This window comes from Camelus bactrianus, chromosome 9 (genome assembly GCF_048773025.1).
Source record: "Camelus bactrianus isolate YW-2024 breed Bactrian camel chromosome 9, ASM4877302v1, whole genome shotgun sequence".
Taxonomy (NCBI): domain Eukaryota; kingdom Metazoa; phylum Chordata; class Mammalia; order Artiodactyla; family Camelidae; genus Camelus; species Camelus bactrianus.
In genome coordinates, this window is record NC_133547.1 from 22,228,079 (window position 1) to 22,254,264 (window position 26,186).

A 26,186-nucleotide genomic window follows, 5' to 3' on the forward strand; every position below is an offset into this window, starting at 1 on the left:
ATCCGGAACTGGGAAAATGACTGAGAATGTAGAGTAAGTGTTTCTTCTGCAAATCGTTCCTTTGTGCTATTTGATCGAACGTTTCTTCACATGCTCAGTTCTGAGAAATAAGTGTGTGTGAAAGCCGCATTCACCTAGCTTGTTGGTAAGACAAAGTTTCTTTTCACTTGGAAACTGCACTACATACACATAGAAGGTGAGGTACTAGCTCCAATTCGGTTTTACAGAGAAAACTGCAGGATATTCAAACCGGTACTAGTACACAGACTGAGAAAGAAGAGAAAGTGTTTCTCCTGCAACCCTTTTCCTCTATGCTAGTTGAACGAACATCTCACAGAATGCTCATTTCTGAGAGATAAGTGTGCGTGAAAGCCGTCCTCCACCTAGCTTGTTGGGAACAGAAAGTTACTTTTCAGTTGGTAACTGCACTACATACATATATATGGGGAGAGACTAGCTCCAACATCGTTTTACAGTGAAAATTGCAGGAACATCAAACCAGCACTGGGAAAAATCATGAGAAAGAATAGTATGTGTATTTTCTGCAAATCATTCCATTTGTGCTAGTTGAACGAAACTCTCTGCACATGCTCAATTCTCAGATATAAGTGTGTGTGAAAGCCGTCCTTCACTTATCTTGTTGGGAACACAAAGTTTCTTTTCATTTGGAAAGTGCACCTTATACATATATATGGTAAGGTACTATCTCCAAACTGGTTTTACTGTGAAAACTGCAGGAACTTCTAACCGGCACTGGGAAACATAATGAGAAATCAGGGTATGTGTTTATTATGCAACCCGTTCCCTCTGAGCAGTTGAACGTACATATATCCACATGCTCAGTTCTGAAAGATATATGTGTGTTAAAGCCGTCCTTCACCTAGCTTATTGTGAACAGAAAGTTTCTTTTCAGTTGCAAAATACACTACATACATATATATGTGGAGGTACTAGATCCAACACGGATTTACAGAGAAATTTGCAGGAATTTCAAACCGGCACTTTTAAATAGACTGACAATCCAGAGTAAAAATTTCCCTTGTAACCCGATCCCTTTTCGCTTGAGGAACGATCTTCTCTCCACATGCTCAGTTCTAAGAGATAAGTCTGTGTGAAAGCCGTTTATAAACTAGCTTGGGAACAAAATATTTCTTTTCAGTTGCAAACTGCACTCTATATATATATATGTAGAGTAGCTAGATCCAACCTGCATTTACACTGAAAACTGCAACATCAACAAAATGGAACTAGGAAACAGACTGAGAAACCAAAGTAAAAGTTTCTCCTGCAAGACGTTCCCTTTGTGCCAGATGAACGAACGTCTCTCCACATGCTCATTTCTGAGAGATAAATGTGTGTGAAAGCCGTCCTTCAGCTAGCATGTAGGAAACACAAAGTTTCTTTTCAGTTGAAAAATACACTACATACATATATATTGGGAGGTACTTGCTCCAACACGGATTTACACTGAAAACTGCAGGATCTTCAAACCGGCACTAGGAAACAGACTGAGAAACCGGAATAAAAGTTACTCATTCAACCTGATCCCTTTGTGCAAGAAGAACGATCTTCTCTCCACATGCTCATTTTTAGGGAATATGTGTGTGTGAAAGCCGTACTTCACGTAGTTTGTTGGGAACAAAAAGTTTCTATTCAGTTGCAAACTAGAGTCCATTCATACATATGGGGTGCTACTAGCTACAACTATGTTTTACAGTGAAAAATGCAGAAACTTCAAACAGGCACTAGGAAACAGACTTAGAAACCAGAGTAAAAGTTTCACATGCATCAGGTTCCCTATGTGCTAGATGAAAGAACTTCTTTCCACATGCTCAGTTCTGAGAGATAAGTGGGTGTGAAATCCGTCCTTCACATATCTTGTTGTGAACACAAAGTTTCTTTTCAGTTGCAAACTACACTCCATACATATATATGGGGTGGTACTAGCTCCAAATATGTTTTACAGTGAAAACTTCAGGAACTTCAACATGGCACTAGGGAACTGCCTAGGATACCAGAGTAAAAGTTTCTCATGCAGCCCATTCCCTATGTGCTAGATGAAAGAACGTCTCTCCACATGCTCAGGTCTGAGAGATTAGTGTGTGTGAAAGTGGTCCTTCACCAAAATTTTTGGGAAAACAAAGTTTCTTTTCAGTTGCATTCTAAAAACCATATATATATATGGGGTGGTACTAGCTCCAAATCTGTTTTACAGTGAAAACTTCAGGAACTTCAAAGTGGCATTAGGAAACTGACTGAGAAATCAGAGTAAAAGTTTCTCCTGCAAACCGTTCCCTTTGAGCTAGATGAACGAAAGTCTCTCCTCATGCTCAGTTCTGAAAGTTAAGTGTGTGTGAAAGCCGTCCATCACCTAGCTTGTATGGAACACAAGGATTCTTTTCAGTTGCAAACTACACTCTTTACATATATATGGGGAGGTACTAGCTCCAACTCGTTTTACACTGAAAACTGCTGGAACTTCAAACCTTAACTAGGAAACAGACTGAGAAACCAGAGAAGAATTTTCGCCTGCAAACTTTTCCATTTGTGTTACGTGAATGAACGTCTCTTCTCATGCTCAGTTCTGAGAGGTAAGTGTGTGTGAAAGCCATTCTTCAACTACCTTCTTGGGAACACAAAGTTTCTTTTCAGTTGCAAACTACAATACATACATACATAAGGGGAGGTACTAGCTCTAATACAGATTTACACTGAAAATTGAAGGATCTTCAATCAGGCACTAGGAAACAGATGGAGAAACCAGAGTAAAAGTTTCTCATACCAACCGTTCACTTTGTGCTAGATGAACGATCGTCTCTACACATGCTCAGTTCTGAGATATAAGTGTGTGTGAAAGCCGTATTTAATCTAGCTTGTTGGGAACACAAAGTTTCTTTTCAATTGAAAACTACACTCCATAGATATATATGGGGAGGAACTAGTTCCAACACGGATTTACACTGAAAACTGTAGCTTTTTCAAACCTGCACTAGGAAACAGACTGAGAAACCAGAGTAAACGTTTCCCCTGCAAACCGTTCCATTTGTGCTTGATGAACGAACGTCTCTCCACATGCTCAGTTCTGAGATATAAATGTGTGTGAAAGCCATCCTTCAATTAAATTTTTGGGAACACAAAGTTTATTTTCAGTTGCATTCTACACTCCATACATATATACGGAGTGGTACCAGCTCCAAATCTGTTTAACAGTGAAAACTGCAGGAAGTTCAAAATGGCCCTAGGTACTGACTGGGAAACCAGAGTCAAAGTTTCTCCTGCAAACCGTTCCTTCTGAGTTAGATGAACGAACGTATCTCCACATGCTCATTTCTGAGTGATAAGTGTGCGTGAAAGCCGTACTTCACGTATCTTGTTGGGAACACAAAGTTTCTTTACAGTTGCAAACTACATTCCTTACAGACATATGGGGAGGTTCTAGCTCCAACTCGGTTTTACAGTGAAACCTGCAGGATCTTCATACCGGGATGAGAAAAAAGACTGAGAAACCAGAGTAAATGTTTCACCTGCAACCCGTTCCAATTTTGCTAGATGAAAGTACGTCTCTCCAGATGCTCAGTCCTGAGAGATAAGTGTGTTTTGAAGCCGTCGTTCAACTAGATTTTTGGGAACACAATGTTTATTTCCGGGTGCAAACTTCACCCCATAAATATATATGTGGAAATACTAGCTCCAACACGGTTTTACAGTGAAAACTGCAGGAACTTCAAACCGGCACTAGGAAACAGACTGATAAAAAAGAGTAAAAGATTCTCCTGCCAAATTTTCCATTTGTGCTAGATTACTGAACGTCTCTCCACATGCTCAGATCTGAGGGAAGTTTCTGTGTGAAAGCCGACTTCACTTAGCTTCTTGTGAACACAAAGTTTCTTTTAATTTGCTAACTACACTCCGTACATATATATGGAGAGTTAAAGCTCCAACTCGATTTTACAGTGAAAATTGCACTAACATCTATCCGGAACTTGGAATCGACTGAGAAAACAGAGTAAAATTTTCCCATGCAACCAGTTCACTTTGTGTACATGAACGAATATCTCTCCACAAGCTCAGTTCTGAGAGATAATTGTGGGTGAAAGCCGTTCTTCAACTAGCTTTTTGGTAACACAAAATTCCTTTTAAGTTCCAAAGTACACTCCATTCATATGTATGGGGATGCATTATCTCCAACTCGGTTTAACAATGAAAAATTCAGGAACTTAAAACCAGCACTAGGAAATACACTGAGAAATCAGAGTAAAAGTTTCTAATGCAACCCATTCCATTTTGCTAGATGAACGAATGTTTCACCACATGTTCAGTTCTGAGACATGAGTGTGTGTGAAACCCGTACTTCATCTATCTTGTTGGGAACACAAAGTTTCTTTTCAGTTTCAAATTACAACCCATACATATATATGGGGTGGTACATGCTCCAACTCGATTTTACAGTGAAAACTGTAGGAACTTCAAACCGGCACTAGGAAACAGACTGACAAACCAGAGTAAAAGTTTCTCCTGAAACCCGTTCCCTTTGTGCTAGAGGAACGAAAGTCTCTCCACATAATCAGTTCTAAGAAAAAAGTCTGTGTGAAAGCCGTTTTTAATCTAGCTTGTTGGGAACAAAAAGTTTCTTTTCAGTTGCAAATTACACTACATATATATATACGGGGAGTAACTAGATCCAACACGGATTTACACTGAAAAATGCAAGATCATCAAACCGGCACTTGGAAACAGACTGAGAAACCAAAGTAAAATTTCTCCTGCAAGCCGTTCACTTTGTGTCAGATGAACGAACGTCTCTCCACATGCTCATTTCTGAGAATAAGTGTGTGTGAAATCCATACTTCTCTTAGCTTGTTGGGAACACAAAGTTTCTTTTCAGTTAAAAACTACACTCCATACATATATATGGGGAGGTACTAGCACCAACACGGATTTAAAATGAAAACTGCAGGATCTTCAAACCAGCACTAGGAAACAGACTGAGAAACCAGAATAAAAGTTGCTCATTCAACCTATTCCCTATGTGCAAGATGAACGAATTTCTCTCCACATGCTCACTTCTAAGGGAAAAGTTTGTGTAAAAGCCGTTCTTCACCTAGTTTGTTGGGAACAAAAGTTTCTATTCAGTTGCAAACTACACTCCATTCATACATATGGGGTGGTACTAGCTACAACTAGGTTTTACAGTGATAATTGGAAGAAGTTCAAACCGGCCCTAGGAAATAGACTGAGAAACCACAGTAAAAGTTTCTCCTGCAACCCGTTCCCATTCAGCTATATGAACGAAGGTCTCTCCACATGCCCAGTTCTGAGAGTTAAGTGTGTGTGAAAGCTGTTCTTCACCTAGAGTCTTGGGAACACAAAGTTTCTTTTCAGTTGCAAAATTCACCCCATACATATATATGGGGAAGTAATAACTCCAAAGTTGTTTTACAGTGAAAATTATAGGAACTTCAGAACGGAACTAGGAAAAATACTGAGAAACCAGAGTATAAGTTACCCTGCAACCAATTCCCTTTGGCTAGATGAACGAACTTCTCTCCACATGCTCAGTTCTGACAGATATCTGTGTGTGAAAGCCGTACTTCACCTAGCTTGTTGTGAACACAAAGTTTCTATTCAGTTGCAAACTACAATACATACATATATACGGTGAGGTACAAGATCCAACACGGATTTACACTGAAAACTGAAGGATCTTCAAACCGGCACTAGGAAACAGAGAAACCAGAGTAAAAGTTGGTCATTCAAACCTATCCATAATTTCTAAATGAACGAAACTCTCTCTACATGCTCAGGTCTAAATGATAAGTGTGTTTGAAAACCGTCCTTCAACAAGCTTGTTGGGAACACAAAGTTTCTTTTCAGTTGCAAAATATAATCCATACATACATAAGGGGAGGTACTAGCTCCAACTCAGTTTTACAGTGAAAACTACAGGAACTTCAAACAGGCTCTAGGAAACAGCCTGAGAAACCAGAATAAAAGTTACTCCTGCAACCCGTTTCATTTTTGCTGGATGAATGGAAGTCTCTCCACATGCTCAGTTCTGAGGGATAAGTGTGTGTTAAAGCCTTACTTCACCTAGCTTGTTGGGAACACATACATTCTTTTCAGTAGCAGACTACACTTCATACATATAAATGGGGAGGTACTTGCTCCAACTCGGTTTTACAGTGAAAACTGCACTAACTTCAAACCGGCACTAGGAATGAGACTAGAGAACACAGACAAAAAGTTTCCCATGCAACACATTCCCTTTGTGCTAGATGAATGAACGTCTCTACAAATGCTCAGTTCTGAGAGATATTTGTGGTTGAAAGCCGACCTACACCTAGCTTGTTGGGAACACAAGGTTCTTTTCAGTTGCAAACTACACTCCATACATATATAAGGGGAGGTACTAGATCCAACTAGGTTTTGCAGTGAAAACTGCAGGAAATTGAAACCATCCCTAGGAAAGAGCCTGAGAACCCAGAGTAAAAGTTTCTCATGCAATCCGTTCCCTATGTGCTAGATGAACGAATGTATCACCACAGGCTTATTTCTGAGGGATAAGTGTGTGTGAAAGCAGTCCTTAACATAGCTTGTTGGGAAAACAAAGTTTATTTTCAGTTGCAAACTACACTATATAAATATATATGGGGTGGTACTGGGTCCAACTGTGTATTACAGTGAAAACTGCAGGAATTTCAAACCGGCACTAGGAAGCAGACTGAGAAACCAGAGTAAAAGTTTTCCATGCAACCTGTTCCATAAGTGCTAGATGAACGAACGCCTCTCCACATGCTAAGTTCTGAGAGATGAGTGTGTGTGAAAGCCGTCCATCAGCAAGCTTGTTGAGATCTCAAAGTTTCTTTTCATTTGCAAACTCCTCTCCATACATATATAAGTGGAGGTAAAAGCACCAACTCGTTTTTATTGTGAAAACTGCAGGAACTTCAAACTGGCACTAGGAAACAGATGGAGAAACCAAAGTAAATGTTTCTCCTGCAACACGTTCCCGAAGTGCTTGATGAACGAACGTCTTTCAACATGCTTATTTCTGAGAGATAAGTGTGTGTGAAAGCCGTCCTTCATTTAGCTGTTGTGAACACAAAGTTCCTTTTCAGTTGCAAACTACACTCCATACATATATAAGGGGAGGTACTAGCTCCAACTCGTTTTAATAGTGACAACTGCAGGAACATCAAACCGGCACTAGGAAACAGACTGAGAAACCAATGTAAAAGTTTATCCTGCAAACAGTTCCCTTTGTGCTACATGAACGAACGTCTCTTCACACGCCCAGTTCTGAGAGATAATTGTGTGTGAAAGCCGTCCTTCAACTAGCTTGTTGGGAACACAAAGTTTCTTTTCAGTTGCCAGCTACACTCCATACATATGAAAGGGGTGGTACCAGCACCAACTCGGATTTATACTATAAACAGCAGGAATTTTAAACCGGAACAAGGAAACAGACTGAGAAACCAGAGAAAAAGATTTCCCTGCAACCCTTTCCCAAAGTGCTAGATGAACGAAAGTCTCTCCACATGCTCAGATCTGAGAGATATGGGTGTGTGAAAGCCGAACTTCACCTAGCTTTTTGGGAACACAAAGATTCTTTTCAGTTGCAAACTACACTCCATACATATATATGGGGAGGTACTAGCTCCAACACGATTTTACAAAGAAAACTGTACTAACTTCACACAGGCACTAGGAAAGAGACTGAGAAACAAGAGTAAAAGTTTCCCATTCAAACCATTCCCTTTGTGCTAGATGAACTAACGTCTCTACACATGCTCGTTTCTGAGAGATAAGTGTGGGTGAAAGCCGGCCTTCACCTAGCTTGTTGGGAACACAAAGATTCTTTTCAGTTGCAAACTACAATCCATAAATGTATATGGTAATTACAAGCTCGAACACGGATTTACACTGAAAACTGCAGGAAATTCAAAACGGCACTAGGAAACAGACTGAAAAAACAGAGTAAATTTTTCTCCAGCAACCCGATCCCTAAGTGTTAGATGAAGGTACGTCTTACCTCATGCACAGTTCTAAGAGATAATGTGTGTGAAAGCCGTCCTTCAACTTGCTTTTTGGGAACACAAAGATTCTTTTCAGTTGCAAATTACACCCCCTATATACATATGGTTAGGTACTAGCTCCAACTCGGTTTTACACTGAAAACTGCAGGAACATCAAACTGTCACGTGGAAACAGAGAGAGAAACCAGAGTAAAACTTTCTCCTGCAACCCGTTCCCTTCGTGCTAGATGAACGATCGTCTCTCCACATGCTCAGTTCTGAGAGATATCTGTGTGTGAAAGCTGACCTTCACCTTGCTTGTTGGGAACACAAACATTCTATTCAGTGGCAAAATACACTCCATACATATATATGGGTGGTACTTGCTCGAACTCGGTTTTACTGAGAAAACTGCACTATCTTCAAACACGCACTAGGAAAGAGACAGAAACCAGAGTAAAATTTTCCTGTGCAACACATTCCCTTCGTGCTAGATGAACGAACGTCTCTATTCATGTTCATTTCTGAGACATATGTGTATGGGAAAGGAGTACTTCACCTAGCTTTTAGGGAACACAAAGATTCTTTTCAATTGCAATCTACAATCCATTCATATATATGGGGAGGTACTAGATCAAACTCGGTTTTACAGTGAAAACTGCAGGAACTTCAAACCGGCACTAAGAAACAGACTGAGAAACAAGAGTAAAAGTTTCTCCTGAAACCCGTAATTTGTGCTAGATGAACGAACGTCTCCCCACATGCTCAGTTCTGAGAGATATGTGTGTGTGAAACACATCTTCAATTGCTGGTTGGGAACAAAATGTTACTTTTCAGTTGCAAACTACACTCCATACATATATATGGGTTGTTACTAGCTCCAACACGGTTTTACACTGTAAACTGCACTATCTTCAAACCGGCACTAGGAAAGAAACTGAGAACCCAGAGTAAAAGTTTCGCATGCAACAAATTCCCTTCGTTCTAGATGAACGAACGTCTCTATTCATGCTCATTTCAGAGACATAAGTGTGTGGGAAAGCAGTCCTTCAACTAGCTTGTTGGGAACACATAGTTTCTTTTCAGTTGCAAACTACAATCCATACATATATATATGGAGGTTCTAGCTCAAACCCGGTTTTACAGTGAAAACTGCAGGAACTTCAAATCAGCACTAGGAAACAGACAGAGAAACCAGACTAAATGTTTCTCCTGCAACCCTTTTCATTTTTCTTAGATGAATGAACGTCTCCCCACATGCTCATTTCTGAGAGATAAGTGAGTGTGAAAGCCCGCCTTCACCTAGCTTGTTGTCAACACAAAGTTTCTTTTCAGTTGCAAACTACACTCCATAATGTTATATGGGTAAGTACTAGCTCCAACTGTGTTTTACAGTGAAAACTGCAGGAAATTCAAACCGGTACTAAGAAACAGACTGAGAAACCAGAGTAAAAGGTTCCCCTGCAACCTGTTCCATTTGTGCTTGATGAACGAAAGTCACTCCACATGCTTCAGTTCAGAGATAAGTGTGTGTGAAATCCGTCCTTCACTTAGCTTTTTGTGAACACAAATATACTTTTCTAGTTGCCAGATAAACTGCATACATATATATGGGAAGGTACTAGCTCCAACTCGGTTTTACACTGAAAACTGCAGGAACTTCAAAACGGCAATAGGAAACAGACTGAGAAACCAGAGTAAAAGTTTCTCCATCAAACATTTCCTTTTATGACTCTAGGACCAATGTCTCACCACATGCTCAGTTCTGAGATAAGTGTGTGTGAAAGCCGTACTTCACCTAGCATGTTGGGAACACAAAGTTTCTTTTCAGATTCAAACTAAACTCCATACAATTAAATGGGGAGGTACTAGCTCCAACTAGGTTTTACAGTGAAAACTGCAGGAACATCCACCCGGCACTTGGAAACACACTGAGAAAAGAGAGTAAAAGTTTCTCCTGAAACCCATCCATTTGTGCTAGATAAAAGAACGTCTCTCCACATGCTCAGTTAAGACAGATATTTGTGTGTGAAAGCGGTCCATCGACTAGATTGTTGGAAACACCAAGTTTCTTTTCAGTTGCAAACTACACTCCATAAAATTATATGGGTAGGTACTAGCCCCAAATCGGTTTTACAGTGAAAACTGCAGGAACTTCAAACTGGCACTAGGAAACAGACTGAGAAACCAGAGTAAAAGTTTCTCCTGCAACCCGTTCCATTTGTGCTAGATGAACGACCGACTCTCCACATGCTCAGGTCTGAGAGTTAAGTGTGTGTCATAGCCGTCCTTCACCTAGCTTTTTGGGAACACAACGTTTCTACTAAGTTGCCAGCTACACCCCATACATATATATGGGGAGTTACAATCTCCAACTCGTTTTTATAGTGAAAACTGTAGGAACTTCAAACAGGCACTAAGAAACAGACTGAGAACGAGAGTAATAGTTTTACCTGCAACCAGTTCCCTTTGTGCTATATGAACGACCGTCTCTTCACATGCTCAGTTCTGAGAGATAAGTGTGTGTGAAAGCCGTCCTTCACCTATCTTGTTGGGAACACATAGTTTCTTTTCAGTTGCAAACTACATTCCATAAAATTAAAAGGGGAAATACAAGCTCTAACTCGGTTTTACAGTGAAAATTACAGGAACTTCAAACCGGCACTAGGAAACAGACAGTGAAACCGAGGAAAATTTTCTCCTGCAACCCGTTCCCTTTGTGCTAGATGAACGAAAGTCTCTCAACATGCTCAGTTGTGACAGATAAGTGTGTGTGAAAGCCGTCCTTCACCTATTTTGTTGGGAACACAAAGTTTCTTTTCAGTTGCAAAATCCACTCCATATATATATATATGGGGAGTTACTATCTCCAAACCGGTTTTACAGTGAAAACTTCAGGAACTTCAAAATACACTAGGAAACAGACTGAGAATCCAGAGTATAAGTTTCTCCTGAAACCCGTTCCCTTTTTGCCTGAAGAACGAACGTCTCTCCACCTGCTCATTTCTGAGAGATAATTGTGTGTTAATGCCGTCCTTCACCTAGCTTGTTGGGAACACAAAGTTTGTTTCAGTTGCAAACTACACTCCATACAATTATATGGGAAGGTAATAGCTCAACTCGGTTTTACAGTGAAAACTGCAGGAACTTCAAACCGGCACTAGGAAACAGACTGAGAAACCAGAGTAAAAGTTTCCTCTGCAACCCGTTCCTTTGTGCTATATGAACGACCGTCTCTCCAAATGCTCATTTCTGAGAGATAAGTGTGTGTTATAGCCGTCCTTCACCTAGCTTTTTGGGAACACAACGTTTCTACTAAGTTGCCAGCTACACTCCATACATATATATGGGAAGGTACAAGCTCCAACTCGGTTTTACAGTGAAAACTGCAGGAACTTCAAACCGGCACTAGGAAACACCCTGAGAAACCAGAGTAAAAGTTTCTCCTGCAAACCGTTCCCTTTGTGCTAGATGAACGAACGTCTCTCCACATGCTCAGTTCTGAGAGATAATTGTGGGTGAAAGACGTCCTTCACCTAGCTTGTTGGGAACACAAAGTTTCTTTTCAGTTGCAAACTATATTTCACACAACTATATGGTGAGGTACTAGTTCCAACACTGTGTTACAGTGAAAACTGCAGGAAATTCAAACGGGCACTAGGAAACACACTGAAAAACCAGAGTAAAAGTTCACCCTGCAACCCGTTCCATTTGTGCTAGATGAACGAACGTCTCTCCACATGCTCAGTTCTGAGAGATAATTGTGGGTGAAAGACGTCCTTCACCTAGCTTGTTGGGAACACAAAGTTTCTTTTCAGTTGCAAACTATATTTCACACAACTATATGGTGAGGTACTAGTTCCAACACTGTGTTACAGTGAAAACTGCAGGAAATTCAAACTGGCACTAGGAAACACACTGAGAAATCACAGTAAAAGTTTCTCCTGCAACCCGTTCCATTGTGCCAGATGAACGAAAGTCTCACCAAATGCTCAGTTCTGTGAGATCAGTGTGTGTGAAAGTCTTCCTTCACCTAGCTTGTTGGGAACACAAAGTTTCATTTCATTTGCTAATTACACTCCATAAAATTGTAAGGGGTGGTACTAGCTTCAACACTGGCTTACAGTGAAAATTGCAGGAACTTCAAACCGGCACTAAGAAAGTGACTGGGAAACCAAAGGAAAAGTTTCCCCTGCAACCCGTTATCTTTGTGCTAGATGAACGAAAGTCTCTCCACATGCTCATTTCTGAGATTAAGTGTGTGTGAAAGCCGTCCTTCACCTACCATGTAGGGAACACATAGTTTCTTTTCAGTGGCAAACTATGCTCCATACATTTAAAAGGGGAAGTATTATCTCCAACTCGGTTTTACAGTGAAAACTGCAGGAACTTCAAACTGGCACTATGAAACAAACTAAGAATCCACAGTAAAAGTTTCTCCTGCAAACCTATCCATTTGTGCTGTTTTAACGAACGTCTCTCCACATGCTCAGTTTTGAGAGATAAGTGTGTGTGAAAGCCGTCCTTCACCTAGCTTGTTGGGAACACAAATTTTTTTTCAGGTGCAAACCACATTCTACAAAATTATATGGTGAGGTACTACATCCAAATCGGTTTTACAGTGAAAACTGCAGGAACTTCAAACCGGCCTTAGGAAACATACTGAGAAACCAGAGTTAAAGTTTCTCATGCAAACAGTTCCCTTTGAGCTTGATGAACGAATGTCTCTCCACATGCACATTTCTGAAAGATAAGTGTGTGTGAAAGCCGTCCTTCACCTAGCTTTTTGGGAACACAAGGTTTCTTTTCAGTGGCAAAATACACTCTATAACATTAAAAGGGGAAGTACTAGCTCCAACTCGATTTTACAGTGAAAAATTAAGGAAATTTAAACTGGAACTACGAAACAAACTAAGAATCCACAGTAAAATTTTCTCCTGCAAACATTTCCCTTTCTGCTAGATGAACGAACTTCTCTCCACATGCTCATTTCTGAGAGATAAGTGTGTGTGAATGCCTCCCTTCAACTTTCTTGTTGGGAACACAAAGTTTCTTTTCAGTTGCAAACTACATTCCACAAAACTATATGGTGAGGTACTAGGTCCAACCCGATTTTACAGTTGAAACTGCAGGAAATTCAAACTGGCACTACGAAACGAAGAATCCACAGTAAAAGTTCCTCCTGCAACCCGTTCCATTTGTGCTAGATGAACGAACCTTTCTAAACATTCTCATTTCTGAGATATAATTGTGTGTGAAAGCCATACTTCACGATGCTTTATGGGAACACATAGTTTCTTTTCTAGTTGCTAGCTAATCTCCATACATATATATGGGAAGTTACTAGCTCCAAATCGGTTTTACTGTGAAAATTGCAGGAACATCAAACCGGCACTAGGAAACAAACTTAGAAAAAAGAGTAAAAGTTTCTCCTGCAGCCCATTCCCTTTGTGATAGATGAACGAACGTCTCTCCTCATGCTAATTTCTGAGAGATAAATGTGTGTGAAAGCCGTCCTTCACCTAACTTTTGGGAACACAAAGATACTTTCTAGTTGCCAGCTACACTTCATACATATATATGGGAAGGTACAAGCTCCAACTCGGTTTTACAGTGAAAAGTGCAGGAACTTCAAACCGGCACTAGGAAACAGACTGAGAAACCAGAGATAAAGTTTCTCCTGCAAACCGTTCCCTTTGTGCTGGATGAACGAATGTTTCTCCACATGCTCAATTCTCAGAGATAAGTGTGTGTGAAAGCCGTGCTTCACCTAGCTTTTTGGGAACACAAAGTTTCTTTTCAGTGGCAAACTACACTCCATACGATTAAAAGTGGAAGTACTAACTCCAATTCGGTTTTACAGTGAAAAATGCAGGAAATTCAAACCGGCAATATGAAACAAACTAAGATCCACGGTAAAAGTTTCTCCTTCAAACTTTTGCCTTTGTGCTTGATGAGCGATCGTCTCTACACATGCTCAGTTCTGAGAGATAAGTGTTTGTGAAAGCCATCCTACACCTTGCTTGTTGGGAACAGAAAGTTTCTTTTCAGTTGCAAGCTACACTCCATGCAATTTTACGGGGAGGTACTAGGTCAAAATCTGTTTTACAGTGAAAACTGTAGGAACTTCAAACGGGCACTAGGAAACAGACTGAGAAACCAGAGTAAAAGTTTCTCCTACAAAATTTACCCTTTGTGCTAGATGAAAGAACGTCTCTCCGCATGCTCTATTCTGAGAGATAAGTGTGTGTGAAAGCCGTCCTTCACCTAGCTTCTGTGAACACAAATATTCTTTTCTAGTTACCAGCTACACTGCATACATACATATGGGAATGTACTAGCTCCAACTCGCTTTTACAGTGAAAACTGCAGGAACTTCATACCGGCACTAGGAATCACACTAAGAAACCAGAGTAAAAGTTTCTCCTGCAACACGTTCCCTTTTTTTCCAGATGAATGAACGTCTCACCACATGCTCAGTTCTCTGAGAAAAGTGTGTGTGAAAGCCGTACTTCACATATCTTGTTGTGAACACAATGTTTCTTTTCTGTTGCAAACTACACTCCATACAATTAGATGGTGAAGTACTAGCTCCTTCTCTGTTTTACTGTGAAAACTGCAAGACCTTCAAACCGGCACTAGGAAACACACTGAGAAACCAGAGTAACACTTTCTTCTGCAAACCGTTCCCTTTGTGCTTGATGAACGAACGTGTCTCCACATGATCAGATCGGAGGGATAAGTGTGTGTGAAAGCCGGCCTTCACCTAGCTTGTTGGGAACACAAAGTTTCTTTTCAATTGCATATTACACTCCATACAATTATACGGGGAGGTACAAGCTCCAACACGGTTTTAAAGTGAATAATGCCTAACTTCAATCCGGCACTTGGAAACACACTGAGAAACCAGAGTAAAAGTTTCTCCTGCAACCCTTTCCTTTTGTGCTAGATGAACGAACGTCTCTCCACATGATCAGTTCTGAGAGATAAGTATGTGTGAAAGCCGTTCTTCACTTAACCTGTTGGGATCACAATGTTTCTTTTCAGTTGTAAACAACACTCCATTGAATTATGTGGAGAGGTATTAGCTCCAAATCGGTTTTACAGTAAAAACTGCCGGAACTTCAAACAGGCACTAGGAAAAACACTGAGATACCACAGAAAAGTTCCTCCTGCACCCCGTTCTCTTTGTGTTAGATTAACGAACTTCTCTCCACATGCTCAGTTCTGAGAGATTCTTTTGAGTGAAAGCTGCCTTCACCTAGCTTGTTGGGAACACAAAGTTTCTTTTCAGTTGCAAGCTACACTTCATTGAATTATATGGGGAGGTATTAACTTCAACTCGTTTTTGCAGTGAAACTTGCAGGAACTTCAAACTGGAACTAAGAAACACACTGAGAAACCACAGTAAAAGTTTCTCCTGCACCCCGTTCCCTTTGTTCTAGATGAACGAGCGTCTCTCAACATGCTCATTTCTGAGAGCTAAGGGTGAGTGAAAGCCGTCCTTCACCTAGCTTGTTGGGAACACAAAGTTTCTTTTCATTTGCAAACTACACATCGTACCTTTATATGGGGTGTTACAAGCTCCAACTCGGTTTTACATTGAAAAATGCTGGAAATTCAAACCAGCAGTAGGAAACAAACTGAGAAACCTGAGTTAAATTTTCTCAAGCAAACCGTTCCCTTTGTGCTAGATTAACGAAATTCTATACACATGTTCAGATCTGAGAGATAAGTGTGTGTGAAAGCAGTACTTCAACTAGCTTGTTGGGAACACAAAGATTCTATTCAGTTGCAAACAACACTCCATACAATAATATGGGGCGTTACAAGCTCCAACTCGGTTTTACAGTGAAAACTGCTGGAACTTAAAACCGGGACTAGGAAACACACTGAGAATCCCGAGTAAAAGTTTCTCATGCAACCCGTTCCAGTTGTGCTGGATGAACGAACGTCTCTCCACGTGTTCAGTTCTGAGAGACAAGTGTGTGTGAAAGCCGTACTTCACCTAGATTGTTGGGAACACAAAGTTTCTTTTCAGTTGCAAACTACACTCCATACTATTATATGGGGAGTTACTAGCTCCAAATCGGTTTTACAGTGTAAACTGCAGGATCTTGAAGACGGCACTAGGAAACACACTGAGAAAAAACAGTAATAGTTTCCCTGCATACCGTTCACTTTGTGCGAGATGAACGAACGTCTCTCCACGTGCTCAATTCTGAGAGATAATTGTGTGTGAAAGCTGCCCTTCACCTAGCTTGTTGGGAACACAAAGTTTCTTTTCAGTTGCAAAGTACACTCCATAATATTGTATGTGGTGGTACGAGCTCCAAATCTGTTTTACAGTGAAAACTGCAGGAACTTCAAACCGGCCATAGGAAACAGACTGAGGAACCAGAATAAACTTTCTCCTGCATCCCGTTCCATTTTTGTTAGATGAACGAAATTCTCTCCACATGATCAGTTCTGATAGATAAGTGTGTGTGAAAGCCGTCCTTCACCTAGCTTGTTGGGAACACAAAGTTTCTTTTCAGTTGCAAACTACACTCCATACAATTATATGGGGAGATACTAGTTCCAACTCGATTTTACAGTGAAAACTGCAGGAAATTCAAACCGGCACTAGGAAATAGTCTGGTAAAACAGAGAAAAATTTCTCCTGCAACTCGTTCCTTTGTGCTAGATGAACGAACTTCTCTCCACATTATTAGATCTGATAGACACGTGTGTTTGAAAACCGTCCTTCAAATAAATTGTTGGGAACAAATAGTTTCATTTCAGTTGCAAATTACACTCCATTGAATTATATGGGGCGTTACTAGCTGCAATTCAGTTTTACAGTGAAAACTGCTGGAAGGTGAAACCGGCACTAGGAAATACACTGAGAAACCAGAGTAAAAGTTTCTCCTGCAATCCATTCCCTTTGTGGTAGATGAACGAAGATCTCTCCACATGTTCAGTTCTGAGAGATAAGTGTGTGAGAAAGCCGTCCTTCATCTAGCTTGTTGGGAACAAAAAGTTTCTTTTCAGTTTCAAACTACAATTCATACAATTATATGGGGAGTTACTAGCTCCAACTCGGTTTTACAGTGAAAACTGCTGGAAATTGAAACCGGCACTAGGAAACTCAATAAGAAACCACAGTAATAGATTCTTCTGAAACCCGTTCAATTTGTGATGAACGAAAGTCTCTCCACGTGCGCAATTCTGAGAGATATGTGTGTTGAAAGCCGTCCTTAACCTAGCTTCTTGAGAACGCAAAGTTTTTTTTCATTTGCAAACTACAATCCATACAATTAAATGGGTAGGTACTAGCTCCAACTCGGTTTTACAGTGAAAACTGCAGGAAATTCACACCGGCACTAGGAAACAGTCTGAGAAATCAGAGTAAAAGTTTCCCATGTAAACAGTTCCCTTTGTGCTAGATGAACGAATGTCTCTCCACGTGTTCGGATCTGAGAGTAAGTGTGTGTGAAATCCGTCCTTCACCTATCTTGTTTGGAACATAAAGTTTCTTTTCAGTTGCAAACTACATTCCATACAATTATATGGGGAAGTACTAGCTCCAAATCGGTTTTACAGTGTAAACTGCAGGAACTTGAATACGGCACTAAGAAACACACTGAGAAACCACAGTAATAGTTTCCCCTGCATACCGTTCAGTTTGTGCTAGATGAACGAACGTCTCTTCACGTGCTTAATTCTGGGAGATAAGTGTGTGTGAAAGCTGTACTTCACCTAGCTAGTTGGGGACACAAAGTTTTTTTCAGTTGCAAAATACACTCCATAAAATTATATGGGGAGGTACAAGCTCCAACTAGGATTTACAGTGAAAACTGCAGGAACTTCAAAACGATACTAGGAAACAGACTAAAAAAACCTAGTAAAAGTTTCTCCTGCAAACCGTTCCCTTTCTGCCAGTTGAACGAACGTCTCACCACATGCTCAGTTCTGTGAGAAAAGTGTGCGTGAAAGCCGAACTTCACCTAGCTTTTTGGGAACACAAAGTTTCTTTTCATTTGCAAACTACACTCCGGAATTTTATATGCGGAGTTACAAGCTCCAACTCGGTTTTACAGTGAAAACTGCTGGAACTTCAAACCGGCACTAGGAAACAGACTGAGAAACCCGAGTTAAAGTTTCTCATGCAACTCCATCCCTTTGTGCTGGATGAACGAACGTCTCTCCACGTGTTCAGTTCTGAGAGATAAATGTGTGTGAAAGCCGTACTTCACCTATCTTGTTTGGAACAGAAAGTTTCTTTTCAGTTGCAAACTACACTCCATGCAATTATATGGGGTGGTACTAGCTCCAAGTCGTATTTACAGTGTAAACTGCAGGAACTTGAAGACGGCCCTAGGGAACACACTGAGAAACGACAGTAATAGTTTCCCCTGCAACCCGTTCACTTTGTGCTAGATGAACGAACGTCTCTCCACGTGCTCAATTCTGAGAGATAAGTGTGTGTGAAAGCCGTCCTTCACCTAGCTTGTTGGGAACACAAAGTTTCTTTTCATTTGCAAACTACACTCCATACAATTATAAGGGGAGATACTAGTTCCAACTCGGTTTTACAGTGAAAATTGCAGGAACTTCAAACCAGCACTAGGAAATAGTCTGGTAAAACAGAGAAATGGTTTCTCCTGCAATCCCTTCCCTTTGTGCTAGATGAACGAACTTCTATCCACATTATTAGATCTGAGAGATACGTGCGTTTAAAAGCCGTCCTTCAAATAAATTGTTGGGAAAAAATAGTTTCATTTAAGTTGCCAACTACACTCCATTGTATTATACGTGGAGTTACTAGTTCCAACTCGGTTTTACAGTGAAAACTGCTGGAAGGTGAAACTGGCACTAGGAAACACACTGAGATACCAGAGTAAAAGTATCTCCTGCAATCCATTCCCTTTGTGGTAGATGAACGAAGATCTCTCCACATGCTCAGTTCTGAGAGATAAGTGTGTGAGAATGCCGTCCTTCATCTAGCTTGTTGGGAACACAAAGTTTCTTTTCAGTTGCAAACTACAATCCATACATATATATATGGAGGTAATAGCTCAAACCCGGTTTTACAGTGAAAACTGCAGGAACTTCAAATCAGCACTAGGAATCAGACAGAGAAACCAGAATAAATGTTTCGCCTGCAACCCTTTTCATTTTTCCTAGATGAATGAACGTCTCCCCACATGCTCCTTTCTGAGAGATAATTGAGTGTGAAAGCCTTCCTTCACCTAGCTGGTTGTCAACACAAAGTTTCTTTTCAGTTGCAAACTACACTCCATACAGTTATATGGGTAAGTACTAGCTCCAACTGTGTTTACAGTGAAAAATGCAGGAATTTCAAACCGGCACTAGGAAACAAACTAAGAATCCACAGTAAAAGTTTCACCTGCAAAACTTTCCCTTTGTGCTAGATGCACGAACGTGTCTCCACATGCTTAGTTCTGAGAGATAAGCGAGTGTGAAAGCTGTCGTTCACCTAGCTTTGGGAACACAATGTTCTTTTCAGTTGCATACTACATTCCCCACAATTATATGGGGATGTACTAGCTCCAAATCTGTTTTACAGTGAAAACTGCAGGAACTTCAATCCAGCACTTGGAAACACACTGAGAAACTAGAGTAAAATTTTCTCCATCAAACATTTCCCTTTATGACTCTAGGACAAATGTCACACCACATGCTCAGTTGTGAGATAAGTGTGTGTGAAAGCAGTACATCACCTAGGATTTTGGGAACACAAAGTTTCTTTTCAGTTTCAAACTAAACTCCATACAATTAAATGGGGAGGTACAAGCTCCAACTAGGTTTTACAGTGAAAACTGCAGGAACATCCACACGGCACTTGGAAACACACTGAGAAAAGAGAGTAAAAGTTTCTCCTGAAACCCATTCATTTGTGCTAGTTAAAAAACGTCTCTCCACATGCTCAGTTAAGACTGATACTTGTGTGTGAAAGCCGTCCATCAACTAGATTGTTGGGAACACCAAGTTTCTTTTCAGTTGCAAACAACACTCCATAAAATTATACGGGTAGGTACTAGCTCCAAATCGGTTTTACAGTGAAAACTGCAGGAACTTCTAACCGGCACTAGGAAACACACTGAAAAACCAGAGTAAAAGTTCACCCTGCAACCCGTTCCATTTGTGCTAGATGAACGAAAGTCTCTCCACATTATAAGTTATGAGTGATACGTATGAGTGAAAGCCGTCCTTCAACTAGCTTGTTGGGAACACAAAGTTTCTTTTCAGATGCAAATTACACTCCATAAAATTATATGGGGAGTTACAAGCTCCAACTCAATTTTACAGTGAAAACTGCAGGAAATTCATACCGGCACTAGGAAACAGACTAAAAAAACCTAGTAAAAGTTTCTCCTGCAAACCGTTCCCATTGTGCCAGTTGAACAAACGTCTCACCACATGCTCAGTTCTGTGAGAAAATTGTGTGTGAATGCCGAACTTCACCTAGCTTTTTGGGAACACAAAGTTTCTTTTCATTTGCAAACTACACTCCGGAATTTTATATGGGGAGTTACAAGCTCCAACACGGATTTACAGTGAAAACTGCAGGAACTTTAAACGGGCACTAGGAAACAGACTGACAAACCCGAGTTAAAATTTCACATGCAACTCCTTCCTTTTGTGCTGGATGAACGACCGTCTCACCACGTGTTCAGTTCTGAGAGATAAATGTGTGTGAAAGCCGTACTTCACCTATCTTGTTTGGAACACAAAGTTTCTTTTCAGTTTCAAACTACACTCCATGCAATTATATGGGGTGGTACTAGCTCCAAGTCGGATTTACAGTGTAAACTGCAGGAACTTGAAGACGGCACTAGGAAACACACTGAGAAACGACAGTAATAGTTTCTCCTGCAACCCGTTCAATTTGTGCTAGATGAACGAACGTCTCTCCACGTGCTCAATTCTGAGAGATAAGTGTGTGTGAAAGCCGTCCTTCATCTAGCTTGTTGGAAACACAAAGTTTCTTTTCAGTTGCAAACTACACTCCATACAATTATAAAGGGAGATACTAGTTCCAACTCGGTTTTACAGTGAAAACTGCAGGAACTTCAAACCAGCACTAGGAAATAGTCTGGTAAAACAAAGAAAAATTTTCTCCTGCAAACCGTTCCCTTTGTGCTAGATGAACGAACTTCTATCCACATAATTAGATCTGAGAGAAACGTGTGTTTGAAAGCCGTCCTTCACATAAATTTTTGGGAACAAATAGTTTCATTTCAGTTGCCAACTACACTCCATTGAATTATACGTGGAGTTACTAGCTCCTACTCGGTTTTACAGTGAAAACTGCTGGAAGGTGAAACCGGCACTAGGAAACACACTGAGATACCAGAGTAAAAGTATCTCCTGCAATCCATTCCCTTTGTGGTAGATGAACGAAGATCTCTCCACATGCTCAATTCTGAGAGATAAGTGTGTGAGAAAGCCGTCCTTCATCTAGCTTGTTGGGAACACAAAGTTTCTTTTCAGTTTCAAACTAGAATTCATACAATTATATGGGGAGGTACTAGCTCCAACTCGGTTTTACAGTGAAATCTGCTGGAAATTGAAACCAGAACTAGGAAACTCAATGAGAAACAACAGTATTCATTTCTTCTGCAACCCGTTCACTTTGTGATGAACGAACGTCTCTCCACGTGCTCAATTCTGAGAGATAAGTGTGTGTGAATGCCTTCCTTAAACTAGCTTGTTGGGAACGCAAATTTTTTTTCATTTGCAATCTACACTCTATACAATTAAATGGGGAGGTACTAGCTCCAACTCGGTTTTACAGTGAAAAGTGCAGGAACTTCATACCAGCACTAGGAAACAGACTGAGAAACCAAAGAAAAATTTCTCCTGCAACCCATTCCATTTGTGCTAGATGAACGAAGGTCTCTCCACATTATAAGTTCTGAGTGATACGTATGTGTGAAAGCCGTCCTTCATCTAGCTTGTTGGGAACATAAAGTTTCTTTTCAGATGCAAACTACACTCCATAAAATTATATGGGGAGTTACTAGATCCAACACAATTTTACAGTGAAAAATGCAGGAAATTCAAACCGGCACTAGGAAACAGACTGAGAAACCAGAGAAAATGTTTCTCCTGAACCTGTTCCCTTTGTACTAGATATACGAATATCTCTCCACATTATCAGCTCTGAGAGATACGTGTGTGTGAAAGCCATAATTCAGGTAGCTTGTTGGGAACACAAAGTTTCTCTTCAGTTGCAAACTACACTCCATAAAATTATATGGGGAGGTACTAGCTCCAATTTGGATTTACAGTGAAAACTGCTGGAACTTGATACCGGCACTATTAAACACAGTGAGAAACCACAGTAATAGTTTCTCCTGCAACCAGTTCACTTGTGATAGATGAACGAACGTCTCTCCACGTGCTCAATTCTGAGAGATAATTGTGTGTGAATACTGTCCTTCATCTAACTTGTTGGGAACACAAAGTTTCTTTTCAGTTGCAAACTACACTCCATACCATTACATGGGGAGATACTAGCTCCAACTAGGGTTTACAGTGAAATCTGCAGGAACTTCAAAACTGCCGTAGGAAAAAGACTGAGAAACCAGAGTAAAAGTTTCTAATGCAACACGTTTCTATTTGTGCTAGGTGAACGAACGTCTCTCCACATGCTCAGTTCTGAGAGATAAGTGTGTGTTAAAGCCGTCCTTCAACTAGCTTGTTGGGAACACAAATTTCTATTCAGTTGCAAACAACACTCCATACAATAATATGGGGAGTTACAAGCTCCAACTAGGTTTTACAGTGAAAACTGCTGGAACTTCTAACCGGCACTTAGAAACACACTGAGATACCCGAGTAAAAGTTTCTCATGCAACCTGTTCCTTTTGTGCTGGATGAACGAAAGTCTCTCCACGTGTTCAGATCTGAGAGTAAGTGTGTGTGAAAGCCGTCCTTCACCTATCTTGTTTGGAACACAAAGTTTCTTTTCAGTTGCAAACTACACTCCATACAATTATATGGGGAAGTACTAGCTCCAAATCGGTTTTACAGTGTAAACTGCAGGAACTTGAATACGGCACTAGGAAACACACTGAGAAACCACAGTAATATTTTCTCCTGCATAACGTTCAATTTGTGCTAGATGAACGAACGTCTCTTCACGTGCTTAATTCTGAGAGATAAGTGTGTGTGAAAGCTGTACTTCACCTAGCTTGTTGGGAACACAAAGTTTTTTCAGTTGCAAACTACACTCCATACAATTATATGGGGAGGTTCTAGCTCCAACTAGTATTTACAGTGAAAACTGCAGGAACTTCAAAACGATACTAGGAAACACACTGAAATAACCGAGTAAAAGTTTCCCCTGCAAACCATTCCCTTTGTGCCAGTTGAACGAACGTCTCACCACATGCTCATTTCTGTGAGAAAAGTGTTTGTGAAAGCCGAAATTCACCGAGCTTTTTGGGAAAACACATGTTCTTTTCAGTTGCAAACTACACTCCATACAATTATAAGGGGAGGTACTAGCTCAAACAATGTTTTACAGTGAAAACTGCAGGAACATCAAACCGGCACTTGGAAACAGACTGAGAAACCAGAGTAAAAGATTCACCTGCAAATATTCCCCTTTGTGGTAGATGAACGAACGTCTCTCCACATGCTCAGTACTGAGAGATAAGTGTGTATGAATGCTGCCCTTCACCTTGCTTGTTGGGAACACTAAGCTTCTTTTTAGTTGCAAACTCTACGCCATATATTTACATGGGGAGGTACTTGTTCCAACTCCGTTTTACATTGATAACTGCAGGAACTTCAAACCGGCACTAGGAAACAGACTGAGAAACCAGAGTAATAGTTTACCTGCAAACGGTTCCCTTTGTGCTAGATGAACGAACGTCTCTCCACATGCTCAATTGTGAGAGATAACTGTGTGTGAAAGCCGTCCTTCACCTAGCATGTTGTGTACAAAAAGTTTCTTTTCAATAGCAAACTCCACTCCTTATATTTATATGGGGAAGTACAAGCTCCAACTGTGTTTTACAGTGAAATCTGCAAAAAATTCAAACCAGCACTAGGAAACAGACTGAGATAACAGAGTAAAAGTTTCTCCTGCAACCCGTTCCATCTGTGCTAGATGAACGAACGTCTCTCCACATGCTCAGTTCTGAGAGATAAGTGTGGGTGAAAGCCGTCCTTCACCTATCTTGATGGGAACACAAAGTTTCTTTTAGATTGCTAACTCCATTCCATAAATATATATGGGGAGGAATTATCTCCTACTCCGTTTTACAGTGAAAACTGCAGGAACATAAACCGGCACTAGGAAACAGACTGAGAAACCAGAGTAATAGGTTGCCCGGCAAAACGTTACCTTTGTGCTAGATGAACGTACGTCACTCCATATGCTCAGTTCTGAGAGATAATTGTGTGTGATGGTCGTCCTTCACCTAGCTTGTTGGGAACACATAGTTTCTTTTCAGGTGCAAACTCCAATCCATACATATATATGGGGATGTAATAGCTCCAACTCGATTTACAGTGAAAACTGCAGGAACTTCAAACCGGCTCTAGGAAACAGACAGAGAAACCACAATAAAATTTTCTCCTGCAACCCGTTAAATCTGTGCTAGATGAACGAACGTCTCTCCACATGCTCAGTTGTGATAGATAAGTGTGTGTGAAAGCCGTCTTTCACCTAGCTTGTTGGGAACACAAAGTTTCTTTTCAATAGCAAACTCCACTCCATAAATTTATATGGGGAGTTACTAGCTCCAACTGTATTTTACAGTGTAATTGGCAAAATATTCAAACCAGCACTAGGAAACAGGCTGAGATACCAGAGTAAATGTTTCTCATGCAACCCGTTCCCTTTGTGCTAGATGAACGAACGTCTCTATACATGCTCAGTTCTGAGAGATAAGTGTGGGTGAAAGCCTTCCTTCACATATCTTGATGGGAACACAAATTTTCTTTTCAGTTGCTAACTCCATTCCACAAATATATATGGGGAGGTCCTAGCTCCATCCAAGTTTTACACTGAAAACTACAGGAACTTCAAAACGGCACTAGGAAACAGACTGAGAAACCAGAGTTAAAGTTTCTCCTGCTAATCGTACCCTTTGTGCTAGATGAACGAACGTCTCTCCAAATGGTCAGTTCTGAGACATAAGTGTGTGTGAATGCCATTCTTCACCTAGCTTGTTGGGAACACAAAGTTTCTTTTCAGTTGCAAATTACATTCCACACAATTATATGGGGGTGGATCTAGCTCCAAATATGTTTTACACTGAAAACTGGAGGAACTTCAAACCGGCAGTAGGAAACACACAGAGAAACCACAGTAAATGTTTCTCCTGCAAACAGTTCCCTTTGTGCTAGATGAACGAACGACTCTCCACATGCTCAGTTCTGAGAGATAAGTGTGTGTGAACGCCATCCTTTACCTAGCTTTTTGGGAACACAAAGATTCTTTCTAGATACCAGCTACAATCCATATATATATATGGGAAGGTACTAGCTCCAAATCTGTTTTACATTGAAAACTGCAGGAACTTTAAATGGGCACTAGGAAACAGACTGAGAAACCAGAGTAAAAGTTTCTCCTGAAACCCATTTAATTTATGCTAGATGAACTAATGCTTCTCCACATGCTCTCTTCTGAGAGATATGTGAGACTGAAAGCCGTCTTTCACCTAGCTTGTTGTCAACACAAAGGTTCTTTTAAGTTGCAAACTACACTCCATAAAGATATCTGGGTAAGTACAAGCTCCAACTCGGTTTTACAGTGAAACCTGCAGGAACTTCAAACCGGCACTAGGGAACAAACTGAGAAAACACAGTAAAAGTTTCACCTGCAATCCGTTCCGTTTTTGCTAGATGAACGACCGTCTCTACACATGCTCATTTCTGAGATATAATTGTGTGTGAAAGCCGTCCTTCACCTAGCTTGTTGGGAACACAAAATTTCTTTTCAGTTGCAAACTACACTCCATACAATTATATGGGAATGTAATAGCTCAACTCGGTTTTAGAGTGAAATCTGCAGGAACTTCAAACCGGCACTAGGAAACAGAGTGAGAAACCAGAGTAAAAGATTCCCCTGCAACCCGTTCCTTTGTGCTTTATGAACGACCGTCTCTCCACATGCTCATTTCTGAGAGATAAGTGTGTGTCATA